This window comes from Pezoporus flaviventris, unplaced genomic scaffold (assembly GCF_033815535.1).
Source record: "Pezoporus flaviventris isolate CSIRO_AGI_PZ_B2104156 unplaced genomic scaffold, CSIRO_AGI_Pfla_v1 ptg000414l, whole genome shotgun sequence".
NCBI lineage: Eukaryota > Metazoa > Chordata > Aves > Psittaciformes > Psittacidae > Pezoporus > Pezoporus flaviventris.
The window spans coordinates 159,476-180,158 of NW_026892961.1; the positions used below are offsets into that span (position 1 = coordinate 159,476).

At 50.7% G+C, this 20,683-nt stretch overlaps 1 pseudogene; it reads left to right on the forward strand.

The window, feature by feature from the left end:
- The first annotated feature begins 783 nt into the window (after positions 1 to 783).
- Positions 784 to 1,763, forward strand: LOC133263687 (G-protein coupled receptor 35-like; annotated as a pseudogene).
- The last annotated feature ends 18,920 nt before the right edge of the window (positions 1,764 to 20,683 follow it).

Consider the following 20,683-nt stretch of genomic DNA (forward strand, 5'->3'; position numbering starts at 1 on the left):
GTCTGTTTGCTTTACATCCACAGAATGGAACTCTCTCCTGCAATGCATGGGCTTACAACCAGGTTAATCCTTGCACCCCTCACTGCCCTCACAAGGAGTGGATGGCTACATGCCTCACTCACTCACTTACTTAGGGTTTCAAGCATGCCTTTGAGATGCAGGAACTCAGATTCATCTCTCTTCCTCAGCTTTGCACAGGAGCTCCAGGTTTGCAAGGCAGCCCAAAGGCTCAGAAACCTGCCCAGTTAGAGCCAGAGCACGAGCATGTTCACCAAGTGACATCTGCTATGCCCCTCCAGGCCTTCACACCGCTCCTCTGTCTCCCAAGCCAGCAGACCTGCTAGAAGAGCTTTTGCTCATGGGTTGTGCTGGGCTTTAGATTTGGTTGCTGCAATCCCTGCCTAGCTCATAACCAAGCTAAGGGTAATCTTACCTCATTTGCACAGCCTGGCCTAAGGAATCCCACTGTCACAGGATGCCCTCACTGTCTACAGGGGCTCTTCTCACTGCTATTCCACCCCTCCATTCAAGATGCCACTATTTAATACAGACTGTCTGCCGTGTCCTATTGCAAGTGTACTTGGAGATATTTACTCCTAAACTGAGTAAATGTACACAAAGCGTGACAAAGGATGCATCCCAGTTAGAGGCTGACTGAGGCGGCCAGCTTTGTAGACTCGAATTCACATTTGTGATGGGCAAAGTAAATAGTTACTTAAATACCTTATTTTCTACAGGATATGCATCTATCAAGAGGTAGGAGGAAAGTCTTACCGTGTCTTTTCCTATTTCAGGTCTCAGAACATCACACAACTTCTGCACAACAGGACAATGAATGTGTCCAGCAACTGCAGTATCACAAGTCCAGAACTTTATCACCCTGTCTGTCTCTTTGAACTTGCTCTGTATAAGGTCATTTTCTTTTTTGGAGCTCTATTTAATGCCCTTGCCCTCTGGGTGTTATTCTGCAAGATAAAGAAGTGGACAGAAACAAGGGTGTATGTAATTAACTTAGTCTTTGCAGACTGCTTTGTCATCTGCACCTTGCCTTTCAGGGCTTATTTGCTCTGGAATAAGTCAGCCCGGGATGAACTCTGCCAGTTTACAGAGACAACATATTTCATCAACATGTTAGTGAGTACCTATGCAATTACATTTATCTCCACTGACCAATACATTGCCATAAAACACCCCTTGAAAGCCAGGGCCTTCAGGTCTCCATCAAAGGCAGCCCTTCTCTGTGGGCTTCTGTGGGTTTCTGTGGTAATCGGTGCCACTGCACAGATTTGGCAGAGCCCGTCCACCCTGTGCTTCCAGAAGGATACCACCGTGCCTCCTGCTCTAAGCCTGCTTTCCATGTTCTTCATTTTTACTCTTCCATTAGCAACCTTGACTTTTTGCTCCACAGAAGCGATCAGGAGCCTAAGAGATGCCTGAACACCAATTCACCAGAGGAGAAACCAATCTAGAAAGCTGTTCACATTATTTATGCAAACCTGATTGTATTTCTAGTCTGTTTTCTGCCAGCCTTCTTTGGGTTACTTGCCAGGTTCGTAACGGATAGCGTTGGAGCTACCTGTTTCATGCTCCAGGTTATGAAGAACATCTCCCCCGTGACAAGGGGTGTTGCCACATCTAACTGCTGCCTGGATAGTGTCTGCCACTACTTTGTGACCAAGGAGTTCCATGAAGCACTTCTACCGTCCAAAACCAAGACTGAAAAAACAGATCACCTCCATCCCTTGCAGACACACACTTGCTAAAGGAAAGTGCGGGGTGGAAGGAGGGAGGCAAGAGGGATGAAAAACAGCAACCCCCGCAAAAAAAAAAAAGTCTCTGCAACATCAGGATAAGACATCTTCAGTGTTACTGGGCTAACTGTCGCTCTTTCTCTCTGGACAGACCACAGTCAGAGAACAGCCTGGGTTGGAAAGGGCCTACAAAGCTCATCTAGCCCACCATCCCAGCCACCAGATCAAGTCATGACATAAACAAGGTGTTGCACAGTGTAGGTGTTAAGAGGCACCAGTGCTGCTGAAGTTTTGAGGCAGAGGAAATGGGACCTTCTACAGTACTTGTAACGATCGTAGGTGCAGGCGTACCTGCTAAAAAGGGGCAACCCTCTCCAAAGAGTCTGATATTAACTTGAATTTTGTCCTTCTGCCCTCAATGACTTGACTCCAGCTTTGACTATGGTCTTAGATCATTGTATCGCAGCTTCGAGAGGGAGAGCCATGTGGGATGGAGAATAGATGCTAAGGCCACTGTTTCCACTATGCACTTATTGGTACATAACATGCAATTAAACACAGGAAACTGAGCACCCACACAGCAGTACACAAATCCACTTCTGGTGCTGCTACATAGAGGGTCACTTAAAACCAAGAAAAAAAAACATGTACTACAATGCCAAACCTAATACATCTGTGCTGCTCACACCAAACCATACACTGGTAGCTTCCTGCCAGCCTGTATCATTTCAAAGCTTGCAGCTATTACCAGGACACAGCTATTGCTGTGCATGGAGTAAAGACAGTGGCCTGGAATTATTGCCCCATTCCTGCCCATTAATACTTGTACCAGCTTGTGGCAACACCCTGGCATTTGTGAGACTAAAACCATTGTGGGTATAAATAAAGCCATCACTGCATGGAAAAACAGAGCCCTGCAAAGCACTGTAGACCCCAGAACAGAATTTTTTGTTGTGCCTATCAGACATAAATCTGTGCAGATGGGATCTTCCTAGCTGGATCCCGTACCACGCATCGATGTACATGGCTGGCTTTCCGACTACAAATCTCCTCTCTAATACCTGTGCTTGCTGACTATGCACCACGTATCCTCCAACCCCACAGGGAAGTGACAACAGAGCAGCTCAAAACAGTTAAGCCACAAATGGGAATCTTGGGCACTAGAAGGAAGTGCCCCACAGAGTCAGCATGGGAAACATTAGAGTTGTTGAAATGCATGTGATAGCTGTATCTCCTTTGGCTTCGTGGGCCTTGACTCTGAGCCTCTTCTGACTTGTCAATACCTAAAATATTCTTCCAGGGAATGCAAATCCATATTCTGCTCATTTAAACCTACAGACAACTAACTTTCTTGGTGACAGTTTACAAACAGTTCCCCTAAAAGTGTCCTGTCGCCTTCTAGTGTCTGCAAGCCACACGCTGAAGCCACTGGCTGAAGACACCAGCCAAACAACATAGAAAACAACCATTCCCATCACAGAAAACACTCCTCACCCGAACATTAGATGTGACTGCTTTGTGTCACTACCTTGGCACAGGACCCAGCATGATGGAAGCTCAGCAGAGAAATGATGGACAGGGGTAGAGCAGTTGATGTCATCTACCTGGACTTGTGCAAAGCATTCGACACTGTCCCACATGACATCCTTGTCTCTAAATTGGAGAGACATCAATTTGATGGATGGACCACTCGGTGGATAAAGAACTGGCTGGATGGCCGCACACAAAGAGTTGTGGTCAATGGCTCAATGTCCAGCTGGAGACCAGTAATGAGTCGTGTCCCTCAGGGATCGGTGCTGGGACTGGTCTTGTTCAGCATCTTTGTTGCTGACATGGACAGTGGGATTGAGTGCGCCCTCAGCAAGTTTGCCGATGACACCGAGCTGTGTGGTTCGGTTGATACCCTGGAGGGAAGGAATGCCATCCAGAGGGACCTTGACACGCTTGTGAGGTGGGCTGATGCCAACCTCATGAGGTTTAACCATGACAAGTGCAAGGTCCTACAGCTGGGTCGGAGCAATCCCAGGCACAGCTACAGGTTGGGCAGAGAAGAGATTCAGAGCAGCCCTGCGGAGAAGGACTTGGGGGTGCTGGTCGATGAGAAAATGAACATGAGCCAGCTTCAGTGTGCGCTTGCAGCCAAGAAAGCCAACTGTATCCTGGGCTGCATCAAAAGGAGTGTGACCAGCAGGTCGAGGGAGGTGATCCTGCCCCTCTACTCTGCTCTTGTGAGACCTCACCTGGAGTATTGCATGCAGTTCTGGTGTCCTCAACATAGGAAGGACATGGAACTGTTGGAACAAGTCCAGAGAAGGGCCATGAGGATGATCAGGGGACTGGAGCACCTCCCGTATGAAGACAGGCTGAGGAAGTTGGAGCTGTTCAGCCTGGAGAAGAGAAGGCTGCGTGGAGACCTCATAGCAGCCTTCCAGTATCTGAAGGGGGGCTATAGGGATGCTGGGAAGGGACTCTTCATTAGGGACTGTAGTGACAGGACAAGGGGTAACGGGTTAAAACTTAAACAGGGGAAGTTTAGGTTGGATATAAGAAGGAAGTTCTTTCCTGTTAGGGTGGTGAGGCACTGGAATAGGTTGCCCAGGGAGGCTGTGAATGCTCCATCCCTGGCAGTGTTCAAGGGCAGGTTGGACGAGGCCTTGGGTGATATGATTTAGCGTAAGGTGTCCCTGCCCACGGCAGGGGGGTTGGAACTAGATGATCTTAAGGTCCTTTCCAACCCTAACGATTCTATGATTCTAAATGGATGAAACCATTCAGGCCACTCGGTTGATCACTTCTGTCCCAGTTTTCTTTGATGGGTTATTTAACGCTCTGACATTAATGGTCTTTCACTGCAAGCAGAGCGCACGTCACCAACTTAATCACAGCACACACTGCTTGGTCCTCATTCTGCCTTTTAAAGTCTCTTTTCAAAGAGAGCGAAAGAAACCAGACACAAACTGGGCCTGAATTTAAAAATCATCCATTGCTTAAGGCGGTGCGTGAGTGTTGTCACCCTCGTAGCTGTCAGCAAACACACTGCTGTTAACTACCCTTGGAAAGCAAAAAGCTTAGGGCCCCTCTTAGCCCGTTCTCCTTTATGGTGTGCTGTCAATGCTCACGACAGGCAACACTTACGTGTCCAGGCAAGAGGTGGTCAGCAAGGAAGGCATCTTCTGCTTTCACAAACAGCACAGAGAGCCTTCAAAAACGCTCTTTCCTGTAGGATCCCCTTCTGGGATTCTGCATCTCATTGGTTACAATGAATGCCTGTCCCAAACAAGATGACCATGAAAATGTTCATTCCTTTGAAGAGAGATGAAGGTTGAGCTGTATCAACCTGGTCTCCTATTGTTAACCCAGAAAGCAAACGACTTACTTGTTCTGCAACCCCTGTCACGTTCCTGGTTTCTGCCTGTTGACGTGGGGCACCTTGTCCAATTTCCAGTGAGCTTCCACCAACAAGCAGCCTAAGAAAGGCAAAATCAGTCCCTGGAAACGCAAGAGAAGCATTGAAACCAAGCTCTATGCTGAGTATACTCTAATAACAAGGAATTAATCTCAAAGGCTGATTTGTAATGCACAGACAGACAATGCAGAATCACTTCTGAAGCTGCTTTAAGACAACCTGGAAAGTGGGAAGGGGAAGTGCGCTTGCCCAAGACAAACTCCCTCTCCCCAGCTGTGGTGGAGAAACAGAGAGGGCTGGAGCTGGTGTATTTTCAAAGGCTCACTTTCATACTGGCCCCATTAGGCATGTTTTGTACACTTAAGGCTTGTCCCAGCCTTTGCCAGTTCTCCCTGTTGTCTGTTGTGGTCGATTCTTGTATCTTCTGGGCTCTTAACTTCCTCCTTGTGTCCAAATCACAGAGCTGCCGCAGGTATTGGCTGCAGCACATTCCCTCACCTCTGAAGAGGTCTCCTGGCACGATTCCTGCAGCAGCACTGTTTTCAAAGCTAGCCAAGACCTGCAGATACATATAGATGCTGCAAGCACTGTCCTATGGTTTGCTTGCTCAGGATGCTTTCGAGCCTCAGGAACCTGCACCCATGGAGCCATGTTCCCCTTGCAGGGAAAAACCAAAGACATCTCAGACCTCCCAGGTCTTTTCTGTCCATGAACAATTGCACCTGGAATATACTCCTGCATTAACTCATCCAAAACAGGAGGGTAAACAGCAACACTGACCTTAGAACCAGGGCGATCAAATCACTCACTAGACCGGACACAGCTTTCCTCTTTACATCACATGGCTGCTGATCCCATTTCCTGCCACGGCATCGCTGAGCCTGGAACTGTTGCAGAAGCTGTAACGCTGCTGAGACGCAAACCAGCTTTCTCAATTATTGAAAGGCAACGTGCAGACCCCTGACTCTGGTTTTTGCTGCAGACCACTAAATGCTACCACCAAGGGCATCATTCAGTGGCAGCTAAAACTAGTAAGACATGTACTAATGATTGCTCGGATCACTCATGAGAAATCCTGCGGAGACAGCTCAGGAATGAAGAAGAGGACAGGTGTCCTTTTGAGGTGTATCTCCAAAAGCATTCTGAGCTGCAAGGATGCTGGCTGCCTTCTCCTGAGCACCACTATAAGGGGAAAGAATAAGAGCTGGGTTTAGGCATCCCTTTTCCATTATCACCTGGTTGTAACGGCTCACGTAACTCCTAGCTGCAGGATCTGAGTCTGGCTCAAAATAGAGGCCCGAGCATTTTCCCCTGCTGTTGAGATTGCTCTGGAACCTCAAAAGGCCCCAGCTCTGCTCGACTTCAGGGCTGCACAGAAAGTGCCAAAGCACTAGAGTGAAACCGGACCTCAGCTCAACTTGAAGCCAAACAAGGGGGATGGAGGAGGAAGGAAACACAAACTGGAGTTAAATGAAAGGGAGGGAGGAAAGAAACAGGAGTGAGGCAAACTAAGCACAAGTGCCAGTTCTGGTACTTTTGAAATGTCTTCAGCTCCACTGAAATAACTAGTACTCATGTTCTCACTCTGGTCACTTCCATGGTGGCAGGACAGGAAGCAGGGACTTACTTAAACAAGAAACATCTTTTTTTTCAGTGGAATTCCCATTCAGCTGCAGAGGGCTCATAAGAACAATTCTCACAGACATGGTGATGCTGTGAGGACTGGAGCAGCTCTGCTGTGGAGCCAGGCTGAGAGCTGGGCTGGGTCAGCCTGGAGAAGAGAAGGCTCCTTAAGGGGAGACCTTAGAGCAGCTCCAGTGCCTAAAGGGGCTCCAGGAAACCTGGAGATGGGCTTTGGACAAGGGCCTGCAGGGACAGAACAAGGGGAATGGCTTTAAGGCAGATGAAGGGAGACTGAGATTAGACATTAAGAAGAAATTCTTCCCTGTGAGGGTGCTGAGGCGCTGGCACAGGCTGCCCAGAGAAGCTGTGGCTGCCCCATCCCTGGCAGTGCTCAAGGCCAGGTTGGACACAGGGGCTTGGAGCAAGCTGCTCTAGCGGAAAGTGTCCCTGCCCGTGGCAGGGGGTTGGAACTGGATGAGCTTTAAGGCCCCTCCCAACCCAAACCATTTCATATCACAACATTCTTCCATCCCCGGTGATAGGCAGGAAGGTGCTAAGTCCCCAACTCCCCACCCCTCTCTGGGGGTGGGCACTCACTGCAGGGGCAGCTGTCCAGCTCACGGGGCAATTCTCCTTTGGAGACAGCCTCCTGGAAGGATGTAGCCATTTCATCCTGTTATAGGGCAACACCTCTCCATGTGCTATCACAGCAACTGGCCACAAACTTCCCCTTTGTTGGAGGAAGAGAGGAAAACCAATGTGTTTGACTGCTGGAAAAGCTTTGGGGTGTGAGGAGAAACATCCTGCACACAGAAAAAAATCATCAAGTAGCTTTGGGAGGGCCTGGCAACCTGTTTCTATGGGCTCTCCATGGGTCGCAGCACCCCCCAGTGTCTCTCTATGGGTCCCTCTCTGTCTCCCCCTCCCCCCCCTCCCCATGTCCGTACCTCGAAGGCCAGGGTGGTGGCGCCGGGCAGGAGGTGGATGCCCGGTCCGTGCAGCAGCTCCCGGAGGAGGGGGGCGGCGATGCCGGGGCGGGAGGTGCCCGGCCGGGTCCCGAGGCGCTGAGCCCCAGGAGGAGGGAACGGGACGGAGCGGAGCCTCCGCCCGCACCACGCTCGCCAGCGTTATCTTGGGACGAAAAATGGCGGCGTCAGAGGCACGGTGCGGCCGTTCAAACGTGACACCCCCCCCCCAAGTGCTTTATGCAGTAAAAGTGATGGAATTCCCTCTTTTCCATTGCTTCGTGAGGTAAAAATGACGGAATTCCCTTTTTCCCAGTACATTCTAAGGTAAAAGAGAGGGAATACCGGCTTCTGCCCGAAGGGAGCCGAGCGGAGCCGAAGCCTTCCGAAGGGGTCGGAGGGTCAGCGTCGGCCAATTCCTGTCCGCCTCTCCGTTAGCTACAGCCCGCAGCTGAGGGGCCGCTTTCCCGCCTAGAGACCGGCGGCCAATCAGCGGTGTCCTTTCGTGTGAGGGAGCGATGGCGGGAGCCGGGAAGGAAGGAGGAGAAGGCAGCGAGCGCTGAAACGCGGCTTTATTTTCTGTATATGCAGGGTTATGAAGATTAGCGGGGTTTAGGTCGGCGCGGGAGCGTCCAGGAGTTGCTGGGCGAAGGTTTGGTCCGGCTTTGGTGGGCGGGAAGATGGGGGTGATGAGGGAGGAAAGCGGTTTAAATGGGAGAGATGATGGGGAACGGGGGAGAATGGCTGTTAGGGGGGAGAGATGGTGTGGAGGAGGGGATAATGGCGGTTAAATGGGATAGATGATGAGAAAGGGGTGGGTAGTGGGATACGGGATAGAAGAAGGGAGGGGAATGGTGGTGGGGGGGTGAAACAAAATGGCGGCGGTGGGGAAAAGCAGACGGCGGATGGGGGGACAAGATGGCGGATGGGGTGGTGCAGCACACGGTGGGTGAGGACATGTTCTCCATCCCCACGTCCCAGACTCCATCCCTCTAATATGGAATGTCGGGTGGGGGACGCCAGATGGTGATGTTGGACACTGTACTTGCAGGACCAGGCTGCTGTTGTGGGCTCCATCGTGGAGCCCCAGCTCCTGCCTCAGCGCCGGCGTCACCCAGTGCTGCTGCACCTCTGTGGGGATGGAGATGATGAGGAGGATGATGAGGAAGAGCCCGTGGATCAGGATGAAGATAGATTAACCTTCACCCTGCCGAAACCTCTGCGCATTGAAGGCGGGCACCAGCTCCCTGCGCTGCAGTGGCAGCCCCAAGGTGTGTGGTGCTCAGCAGCGAACCTCCAGCGTTCCTGTCATCATTGCCATCATCCCGGATCCATCCCGGAGGTGCAGGAAATCTCTCAGTGGGTGATGGCCGGTAGCACCCTGGGGTGCAGCCCAGCAGCAGCCGCCCCACAGTGCCAGTGAGGTCCAGAGGCTGCAGCAGCACCTGAGGCAGCGGCTGCCGGTGCTGATCCCAGCGACATTCCCAGTATTCCTGGCCCTCCATGCCCAGCAGCCCATACTCCCCAGGGGACAGGCAGCCCACCCAACACAGCGAGCCACGTAGGGACCCCGAAGTACCCCCTAGGGCCCCCACAGCCCATAAGTACCCCAACACCAGTTGACTCTTTGATGCACTTTCATTTTTATTTCATTTGATTTGCATTTCATTCAGGTTTATTCAGGTTTATTCAGTTTTATTCTTTTTTTTTTTTACTTTTTAATCGCTTTATTGACATTTTATTGACTTTTTTCTTCAGTTTTCTTTCAGTTTTGATTCAGTTTTCTTCTGATTTAGTCACTTTCAGTAACTTTTTTTTCCAGTTAACCCGGAGCAACCCGTGGACATCCCGTAGACCCCAGTAGATCCCCTATAGCGACCTCAGAGACTCCCTGCAGACATCCCATAGGGTCCCAGAGCGACCCATAGACACGCCACAGCAACTCTTAGCACACCGTGGACATGTCACAGTGCCCTACAGTGACCCCCAGGCACCACATAGTGACCTGTAGACACCCAGAGCAACCCTTACAGAGCCCATAGCCACCCGCATATGGCCCCATGACTGCCGTTGTGACTTACGGTGTCGTGATGTCACTAGGACTGGGATGACATCATCATCAACCCCCATGGCACCCCACAGGGCCCCCGCTCCCCACGTGCCCCCCATATGTACCCCAGGGTTTTCATGTGCATTCATTTTTATGAAATTTCATTCACTTCTATTTGACATTCATTCAGGCTTATTCACTTCTATTCCTTTGTGTTTACTTTACTTTTTATAATCACTTTATTCACTTTGCTTTTTACTGACTTTATGCAGTTTTAGTCAGCTTTATTTGCTGTGTGTTCATTTTTGTTCTCCAGATTTATTTACTTTGTAGTCCTTTTTAGTAACTCGGTGTTGGGTTTTGGGTGGTTTTTTTTTTTTAGATGCCCCATAGCGCCACAGAGAAACCCATGGACACTGCATAGAGCCCCATACACCCTATAGGCATCCCATGGGCATGTATGCCAACCAATAGACACCCAACAGCAATCCATGGACCCTTCACAGAGACCCATATGGACCTTGTGACCCAGGGATGCCTGAAACAACCCCCAGTGACACAAAGAGACCCCAGAGTGACCCCCCCCACTGCCCCATGTCTGCCTGTAGCACCCCATGGGCACCCTCCACTTCCCCGTGATGTCCTATAGACCCACAACTCACGACCCATAAAGTTTTTTATTCTCTTTTGTTCTTTTTTTTCCCCCTTTTCATAAGGTGTAATCACTTTTACTCACTTTTCTTTGAATTTCTTCAGTTTAATTCACTTTGTATTTAGTTTTTAGTCACTTTTTGCTGACTTTTATACAAGTTGTATTCAGGTTGCTTGCCTTTTTATTCTGTTTTTAGTGATATGATTGGTCTGGGCTGGATATGGGGCCGGGGGGGGAGAATGCAAGTCCTGGAGGTGTTGTCTGTGGTGTGGGAGGTGTGGGGTTAATAAAGGCCTCGGAGTGTTGTCTGTGCTGTGGGGGAGCTGTGGGAGGTGTGGGGTTAATAAAGGCCTCCTCCAGAAAAAAAAAAAAGATTAAAAAAATATTTAAAATAATGGTCTAAGTAAACAAAATAATGACTTCAGATGAGCAGTCAATGACCCTAATTAATTAAGCAAAATAATGCTAATTGCCTAAAATTTTTTTATTAAAAAAAAAAAAAAACTTTTTAGGTTTTTCCTGCCATGCCTGCAAGACCAGGATAATTTTTTTTTTCCTGAAAAAAACTAATTAGCTCAAAAATTCTGTTACTCAGTTAAGCAAACTGATAAATTGATTAAGCTCATTAATTCACCTCATCCATCCATTAAATGACCTATTTATTATGCTAATTAGCTTTTTTTGTTTGTTTTTCGGCTCACCCCCCTCCCCCCAAAAGGTTAATTAGAATAAAAATCTATTTAAAATAATCAACTAAGGAAACAAAATAGTACAATGTCAATGAACCTAATTAATATATTAAGCAAAATAATTATAATTGTAAAAAAATAGTTTTAATTTCTTTTTTTTTTTTCCGGTTTTTGCTGGTGTGCCCGCAGGACCAGGAAAATTTTTTTTTTTCTTGAGAAAAATCTTGTTAGCTCAAAATAATTCTGTTATTTAATTGGTTAAGCAAACAAATTAAATGAATAACTTGATTAGTAAAGCTCATTATCAGTTCACCTAATTAAGCCAGTGAATGAGCTACTGATTATGCTCATTAGCCAAAATCTTTTGTTTTCACCTACATTCTTTTGTTTCTTGGTCACGCCCCCAGCCCAAGCCCCTCCCCCAGCCCCCTCTGCCCGGCCCTGCCCACGCAGCCCAAACTCCTGCCCCCAAATCACTGATTGCATAAACAATTCAATTAAAATAATCCCTGAAGAGAACAAAACACTCAGTAGTCACTGACCCTCAGTAATGAATGCAGCAAAATGATGATGCCCCTCACCTAAAAAGCGTTTTCCGACTTTAAAAGTTTTCGTTTTTTCTCAACGTACACAGGAGCAGGAAATGTTTTTTTCACTGAGAAAATTTATTCTTTCAGCAAAATTAATGAATTGCATAAAAAGCGGGTGGGGGCTGTGCTGGTGACGTGTCCACGGGGCGTGGGTAGGGAGAGAGTAGGGTGAATGGGAGGGGGGGTGTCGGTGTGTGTGTGAGTTTATTTGAGTGGGGGTGGGGGTGTGCATGTGTGTGTATAGGGGGGTCTGTGAGTGGGGATGTGTGTGCGTGCATGTTTGTGTGTGTGAGTGAGGGGCGTGTGAGTGGGGTGTGTGGGGTGTGTTTGGGGGGTGTGTGAGCAGGGTATGTGTGTGCCGGGGTGCAAGTGTGTGTGGGGGGGATGTTTGTGTGAGTGGGAGGGTGTGTGGGTGGGTGTTTGTATGGGACATGTGAGTGGTGGTGTGCACGCGTGTGTGTGGGGGGTGACTGAGTGGGGGGTGTGTGTGACGGGGGGGTGTATGTAGAGGGCGTTTGTGTGTTTGGGGGGTGAGTGTGGGGTGTGTGTCAGGTGGTGTGTCTGGGGGGATGTGTGCGTGGGGGTTTCTTTGCATGTGTGGTGTAGAAGGCTGTGTGCTTGGGGCTGTGTCTGGGGGGGGTGTGAAGGAGGTTGTGTCTGGCTGGTGTGCATGTCTGTGTCTATGGGGGGTGTGTTCGTTTGTAGGGGGTGCGTCTGCTTGTGGGTGAGTATGGGGTGTGTGTCGGGGTGTGTCTGACTGGGGGATGTGTGTAGGGGGGTGAGGGGTGGGGGTGTGTCTCTGGGGGGTGGTGTGCGTGTTCGTGTGTGGAGGGGGGTGTGTGTGTGGGGCTGTGTCTGGGGGTGTTGTGCAGGACGTTGTGTCTGACTGGTGTGTTCACGTTTCTGTCTATGGGGGGGATGTGTTTGGGGAGACATGTTGGAGTGGGGTGTGTGTGTGCGCGTTTGGGGTGTTTGAGTGAATGCGTGTGTGGGGCGGTGTGTGTGTTCGGGGAATGCCTTAGGGGGTTGTGTCCGGGGGTGTGCATGCGTGGAGGGGTGTGAGTGGGGGCTGTGTGTGAGGCTGTGCCGGGGGGGTTGAGCGGAGGGGGGGAGTGGGCTGTGCATGTTTGTGTCTATGGGGTGTGTCTAGGGGTGGGGGGGGTGTTGGGGGGGTTGTCTGTGGGGGAGGTGTGTGTGGGCATGGAAGAGTGTGTGTTGGGATGCATGTGAGGGGTGTGTGGAAGTGCGTGTGTCCATGCATGTATGGGGCATGTGTGAGTGTGAGTTGTATGTGTTTTTGTGTATGGAGAGTGTGTGTGGGGGCGTCTGTGTTTCGGGTGGGTGTGGGTGTGTTGGTGGGGCAGGTGGGAGGAGTGTGTAAGAGGGGCTGCGTGGGTGCGGGGTGTTAGTGAGTGGGGGGGTGGGCGGGTGGGAATTGTTTATGGGGGGGTATGTGACAGGGCTGTGTGCGTGTGCAGTTTGTGTGCTGTGTGTGTGGGGAGTGTGACTGGGGGGTTGTGCGGATTGTGTATGTGATGGGGGGGTGTGTGCATGTTCGTGTGAGTAGGGGGTGTGTTTGTGTGTGGGGTTTGAATGCATATTTGTGTGTATGTGAGTGGCTGTTCGCGTGTATGGCATGTGAGTATGTGCATGTGGGAGTATGCGTGGGTGGGGTGTGTGTAGCAGGGGTCTGCATGTGGAGTTTGTATGGTATGTGGGGGGGGCGGGACTATGTTTGGGGGAGTGTTTGTGTGCGGAGGGATGTGTGTGGGGCAGTGTGTGCGTGGAGGGTGTGTGCGTGTATTTGCGTGAGTGGGCGGTGTGCATGTATGGTCTGGGGATGTGTTTGCATGTGCGGGGGGTGGTGTGCGTGTAAGGGTGTGAGTGCAGGGGGGTGTTTGTGGGAATTGTGAGTGGGGGTGCGTGTGTGTGGGGATGAATGGGGTGTCTGGGGAGGGTGCGTGTGGGGGATGTGTGAGCATGTTTGTGTGTATGTGCAGCTGTGCGGGGGGGGTGTTTGTGGTGAGTGGCAGGTGGCGTTCGTGTGGAGTGGATGTGCCTATGTTAGTGTGCGTTTGGGGGGGTGTGTGACTCGGGGCATCTTTGTGAAGGGGGAATCTTGTGTGGGGAGGGGGGTGTGGTTGTGTGTTGAGTGGGGGGGGAATGTCTCTAGGGGGGTTGTGTGTGGGGCTGTGCAAGGGGGGTGTCTGGGTTGTGCATGTTTCTGTCGGGTGTGCGTGGGTGGGAGGTGCGTGCGCTTGTGTGCATGGAAGTGTGTGTGTGTGGGGGGTGTTTGTGTGGGGGTGCATGCGTGTATGGGGCATGTGTGAGTGGGGGCTGTGTGTTAAGGGGGTGTGCGTGTTTGGGGGGTGGGGTGTGTGGGGGCGCGTGTGCATGTTTGTGTGTATGTGGGGTTGGGGGGTGTTTCTAGGGGTTGTGTGTCTGAGGGCTGTGTGAGTGGGGGGGGTGCCTCTGTTTCGGAGGGTGTGTGTGTGCATGTGTGTGTGTGGGTTGTTTCTTGGCGGGGTGTTTGTGTAGGGGGTGGGGTCGTGAGTTGGAGGGTGTTTGTGGGTGTTGTGAGAGTGGGGCAGTGCGCGTGTTTGTGAGTGGGGGTTGTGCATTTGGGGGTTATTTGTAGGGGGTGTGTGTGCGTTTGTGTGTGGAGGGGTGTGCAGTTTGTGTGCGATTGGTGTGTGGGGGTGTTTCTCGGGGTGTGTGAGTTAGGGGGCTGGTTTTGGAGATTGTGTGATTGGGGTGTGTGTGTGCGTTTGTGGTGGGTGCATCTGCTTGTGTGTGCATGGGGGGTGTGCGTGTGTGGAGAGATGGGGTGGGGTGTATGCTTGCGGGGGGTGCCTGTGAGTGTGTGTGTGGGTGTTTGTGGGGGTTGTGTGAGTGGGGGGCATGTGTGTGTATTGTGGTAAAAGGGGTGTGCATGGGGCTGTGTCTGGGGGGTGGTCTGAGTTGAGTGTGCGTGTTTCTGCCTGGGGGGTGTGCGTGGCAGGGGTGTAGGGGTGTGAGTAAGGGGATGTGTCTGTTTACAGGGTGTGCGTGGGAAGTGTGTGTATGGGGGTGTGTGTTTGTATGCGGGTGCATGCGTGAGTTCATGCGTATGGAGCATGTGTCAGTGGAGGCTGTGTGTTCAGGGGGCGTGCGTGTGGGGTGTGGGTGCATGTTTGTATGTGGGGTAGGGGGGCATGTTTGTAGGGGTTGTGTGTCTGAGGGCTGTGTGAGTGGGGAGGCATCTGTTTCGGGGGGGTGTTTGTGGGTGTTGTGAGAGTGGGGCAGTGTGTGGGGGCATCTCTGTGGGTGGGTGCATGTTAGTTGGGGTTGTGCATTTGAGGGTGGTTGGGGTGTGTGTGTGGAGGGGTGTGAGGGAAAGGTGTGTAGGCGAGGTGTGTGTGGCAGGGGCGTGGGTGTGTGGAGTTTGTGTGCGTATGGTGTGTAGGGGGTTGTGTCTGGCATTTTTGTGTGTATTTGAGCGGGGGTGTGTGCTTGTGGGGTGTGTGTACAAGTGTATGGTGTGTGGGGGTGTTTGGGTGTGTAGTGCGTTTGCATGTGGAGTGTGTGTATATGTATTTGTGTGAGTGGGGTGTGTGCGTGTGTGGGGAGTGTGAGTGGAAAGCATGTGTTCGGGGTGTGTATGTGTGGGGGGGGTGTTTGTGCAGGTTGTGTGTGTGTGCGCGCGCGTATGTGCATGGTGGTGAATGGGGGCGTGCATGTGCGGGGCATGTGTGAGCATGTTTGTATGTGGGGGTGTTCATGTGTGTGGGGTGAGTCGGGGTTGGTGTTTGTGTGGAGTGCAAGTGGGGGGGGTGTGTGGGGGGGAGAATGTGCATATGAGTGGGGGGATGTGTGTGAGGGGGGTGTTTGGGGGTGTGTGCGAGAGGGGGCTTCTTTGTGAAGAGTGTGTGTGGGGAGGTGGGGGTGCATGAGTAGGGGGGCCTTGGGAGGGGTGTGTGCATGCACGCGTGTGTGTGGAGGTGGGTGTGTGAGTGTGGGGGTGCGTGCGGGGGTCGTGTGCGGGCTCCTGTTAGCCTATATAGGGGTGTGTGTGTGGGGGGTTCCTTTGGAGTAGGGGGGGTCCATGCGCATGGGGTCTCAGCTTGGGGCAGGATGGCCGATGGTGCTGGGTGGGATGGGGAGGTGTGGCTTGGTTAGGGGCGTGGCCAGGGTCTGGGCGGGGCTAGTAAAAGGCCGTGGGTGTGTCCATAGTAAGGGCGTGGGGGGCCAGGGTGGGGGTCACCAGCCCCTTGGGCTGGGGTTTGCATGGTCACATGAGAGGGTGGGCGGAACCTACCTGCAGCTGAGGCTGGCGTCACCGCAGGGGGCGTGCCATTGGCTGCTCCTAGGTCTGAGGTGGAACACCCCTGGACAGCCCCCCCCCCCCCCTCCCCTCCCCGAACCCAACCCCAAGACCGCAGCAGTCCACACCCCACACATGCTTTAGATCTGCGCCCCCTGTGTTGACCACACCTCTACCCCTCACCACGGCCACCCCCAGCCTGGAGCACACCTGCACCAGAATCCACACCCCTTCTCCCACCTCCATCCACCCCAACAGAGGCCTCATCCCCTCTTGCCCCCCCCAACCCTGCACAATCCCCCATTAGCCCCGCCCACATCAAAGACCACACGGTTAGGACTTTATTAACCCCAGAACCAGCCCACCCTCATCATCATGTCATCGTGACGTGATGACCATAGGGGCCCTAGGAGTCTCTAGCAACTGCTGCGTACCCCTGCTACGGGGTTAGAGGGGCGGGGGGGCTCTATAACTTCCTCTAGGGCCGTAAGGGCATTTAAACCCCAAGAATGTTACTAAAGGTAGATGAAAAGCAAAGACAGTAGAAGAAAAAAGATTAGCAAGAAATCAAATAAATAAAACTGAGTAAAGACAACAAAAAAGAATAACGTGATTACAAAGCAAATAAAAAGGAATAAAAGTGAACAAGACTGAACAAATTGCAAATAACAGTGAAAGAAAGTTCATTAAGAAAAAAGTGAAAGTCAATTAAAAAAATCGTTCCTGAGGTACTTAAGGGGCACAACGGGGCAGTAAAGGGCCTATGCGGTACCACAGTGGCTGATGATGGTGTCCTTGCAGTCCTGGTGATGTCAGAACACCTGTCTGGGGGTCACTACGGTGTGTCCATGGTATGCTCACATTTGCTCTGGAGTGTCCATGGGACTCTCTGGGATCCTATAGGATGTCTACAGGGAATCTCCAAGGCTGGGGGGTCCGTACAGGATCTACTGCAGTCTATGGGGCTCTATGGGGCATCCAGGGATTGCTCTGCGCTGGTATGGGATATCCTAAAAAGGAAAAAAAAGTTAATGTAAGTGACTAAATCCAATTTAAAGATAACTGAAAAACACTTTGGGGCACTTACGGACCTTCCATGGGGCTTCCTACAGGGGACCATGTCACCGATGATGTCATCACCGTCCAGGTGAAATTACGACACTTTTGGTCAATAAATGCCATGGGGCGTGTGTTATGCATCTATAAGGAACTATGGGGCAGTGGGGAGGGGGCCTGTGGGGTGCTAGGTGGCAGTGCAGAGTGTCTGCACGGCTCTATGTATTGTCATGGGGCCATGTGTGGGTCAATAGGTATGAAGCAGTTGCAGTAGATTTCTGTGTGGTGTTTATGGGGGTCGTGGCTCACTATGGGGCTTTCAGAGCTCCCCATAGGGTGGTTGTGAAGTATCAATAGGTCGCATATGTCTCTATTGAACTGGACTGCAGTTAAAACAGGAATAAAGCTGAAAAGGGAATAAACATCAATGAAAATCAACCTGAATAAAACTCAATAAAAGTGAAATAAACGTGAATTAAAAAGAATCAAACGGAATGAACCTGAATAAATCTCCAAGAAAAGTGACTAGAAGTAAACTGAAGACCACCCGAAGTAACTAAAAAGCAAATAAATCTGAATAAAACCACATAAAAGTGAATTAAAAGCAAATCAAAGGAAAGTACATGTGAGTTCCAAAGTGAATAAAGGTGAATAAAAAGCCTGAAGAAACCTGCATAAAGTTTGTGGACAAAAGCTGTGGCCTTGCCAAAAGTACACAACCTACTGAGGACGCAGAAAAACTCCAGAATCTTTAAAAAAGACCCACGTCAGTCGCTGTGGGTCTCTATGGGATGTCTATAGGCTGTCTATCAGGCTGAGGGGGGCCCTACTGGGGAACTGAGGGGCCAGTCTATGGGGCTATACAGGTTTTCTTTGAATGTCCGTGGCGTGCTGAGGATGGCTATGGGGTGTCTATGAACATAAAAGAAAAACCAAAAGCAAGCAAACCTGAGTAAAATCCGGTTAAAAGTGAATGAGAGTGAAAAAGAAAAAATGAATGAAAGAAAGGGAATAAAAAAAAAATCAGCTGGTGCTGGGGTACTTCTGGGTTGCGGAGGAGAGCAGCTCGGGCCCTATGGGGCACTTGGGGGCCCTACAAGACACTATATCTCATTGGTGATGCTGATGATGTCATCATGGTGCTGGTGACATCATGACGCCAGGAGTCAATAAAAGCTGAGGGACACGTGTTGTGGGTCTATAGGGCACTATGGGGCTGGTGTTGGGGTGTCTACCGGTCGCTGTAGGGTACCCATGGGATGTCACTGGGGCACCATGAGGCAGTGTGGGGGTCACTGTGGGTCTCACCTCTGCGGGGGGCTCAGTTCGATCCTAAGGCTGGGCCTGGTGCAGTCGCTCCAGCTCGATTAAACTGGACTGCAGTTAAATGAAACAGGAATCAAGCTGAAAAGCGAATAAACACCAATGAGAGTCAATAAACACCAATGAGAGTCAATAAACACCAATGAGAGTCAATAAAAGTGAATTAAATGTCAATGAAAAAGAACAAAAGGGAATAAGCCTGAATAAATCTCCAAGAAAAGCGAATAGAAGTGAACTGAAGACCACTCAAAGTAACTAAAAAGCAAATAAATCTGAATAAAACTGCATAAAGGTGAATTAAAAGTGAATCAAAAGCTAACACACATGAGTTCAAAGCTAAATACAAGTGAATAAAAAGCCTGAATAAAGCTGTGGAGAAAAGCTGTGTGGTGCTAGGGAGAGATTCTTCATTAGGGACTGTATTGACAGGACAAGGAGTAACAGGTTAAAACTTAAATAGGGGAAGTTTAGATTGGATATAAGGAAGAAATTCTTTCCTGTTTGGGTGGTGAGGCACTGGAATGGGTTGCCCAGGGAGGTTGTGAATGCTCCATCCCTGGCGGTGTTCAAGGCCAGGTTGGACAAAGCCTTGGGTGACATGGTTTAGTGGGAGGTGTCCCTGCCCACGGCAGGGGGGTTGGAACCGGATGATCTTAAGGTCCTTTCCAACCCAAACTATTCCATGATTCTATTCTATTTCACTTTATCCAAATAAAGCTTTAAACTTCACTCTGACACACGAGCTGTTATCAAAAGCAGGTTTTCCCAACAAAGCTGAATAAAGAGTGATTAAAAGTAAATAGAACAGAACAAAAAACTGAGAAAAATTGAGCAAAAGTGAACATGCCTCAATAAAAAGTAAAAAAATACAAACAGAAGTGATTAATAACTGGAAAACACAGAAACAAAACCTGGGAAGTGTGACTAAAAAGGGAATATAAAGTGAATAAAAAGGGAAAAAGTTTAAAGTGGCTAAAAGTCAGTATTAAGTGAATATAACTCAATAAAAAACTGAGTAAGGGAATAAAAGTCAGCAAAAGTGTCAAAACCGCGACTAAAACTCAAAGAAATTTATACAATTGTATATAAACATGAAATAAGTAAAATGTGGTTAAATGCACTGATGATCCCGAAGTCACCTAGTTCCTTCCCCCCCCCCCCCCCCCCCCCCCCCCCCCCCCCGCCGCTCCTACAGCCGCTGCCGCTCCGGCCGCCCTCCTCCCTTGCCGCTCCTGCTACCACAGCTCCGGCAACCGCCGCCGCTGAGCGACACCCCCCCCCCCTCCACTCCCGCCGCTCTTTTACTCCCTCGCCACGGCCGCCGCAACTGCCCCTTCCGGCGCTGCCACCGGCCCTTCCCCACCGTTCCTGCCGCCGCCTCCCGAAACTCCCCCGCGCCGCTCCCGCCCCTACAGGCTTCCCAGCGCCGCTCCTGCCCCGCCTTTTACTACCTCGTCCGTCGCCGCCGCTGCCGCCGTTTCCCACACCCCTGCCACTGCTGACGAAAAAATGGCTGCCACCCCCCCCCCCCCTTTTATAACCTCGCCCTCTCCCGCCTCCCAGCCAATCACGGCGCCGTCCGCCTCACAGCGAGGGCGGGACCTGGAGACGGAGGGTCACCGTCGTCCAATCCCTGGACTCCTCTCCCTTAGCGACAGCGCGCACCTGAAGGGACGCTTTCTCGCCTAGCGACCGGCGGCCAATTAGCGGTGTCCCTCGGTGTGAGGGAGCGACGGCGACAGTCAGGGATGAAGGAGAAGAGGGCGGCGGCGGAGGGACCAGAACTGGTGCGTGACCACATGCCTCCCATTACCCCCTATTACCCCCCCATTGCCCCACCATTTCCCCACTGCCCTGTATTAGAACCACAGAATCACAGAAGAGTTAGGGTTGGAAAGCACATTAGGCTCATGCACTTTCAAGCACCCTCCCATGGGCAGAGCCAGAATTTTTACTGCACGGCTTGGCACAGCACAGCACGAATCGGCACGGTACAAATGGGGTACACATGGGCAAGAATACATAAGAAATAGCCAAAACTGGCTTAAAACTGGCGGGAAATAGGCAAAAATAGAAGTGGTGATAATTTTCTTAAAAATAACAAAAAAAGACTTAAAATGGGTTAGAAATGGACAAAATAGGGTTAAGAATGGCCAAAAATGGTTTGAACCAAGTTAGGAAAGCGCAAAAATGGGTCAGAAATGGCAAGAAATTGCTAAGAACAGGATGAAAAGGGTTTGGAAATGAGCAAAACATCCTAAAAAGACTTAGAACT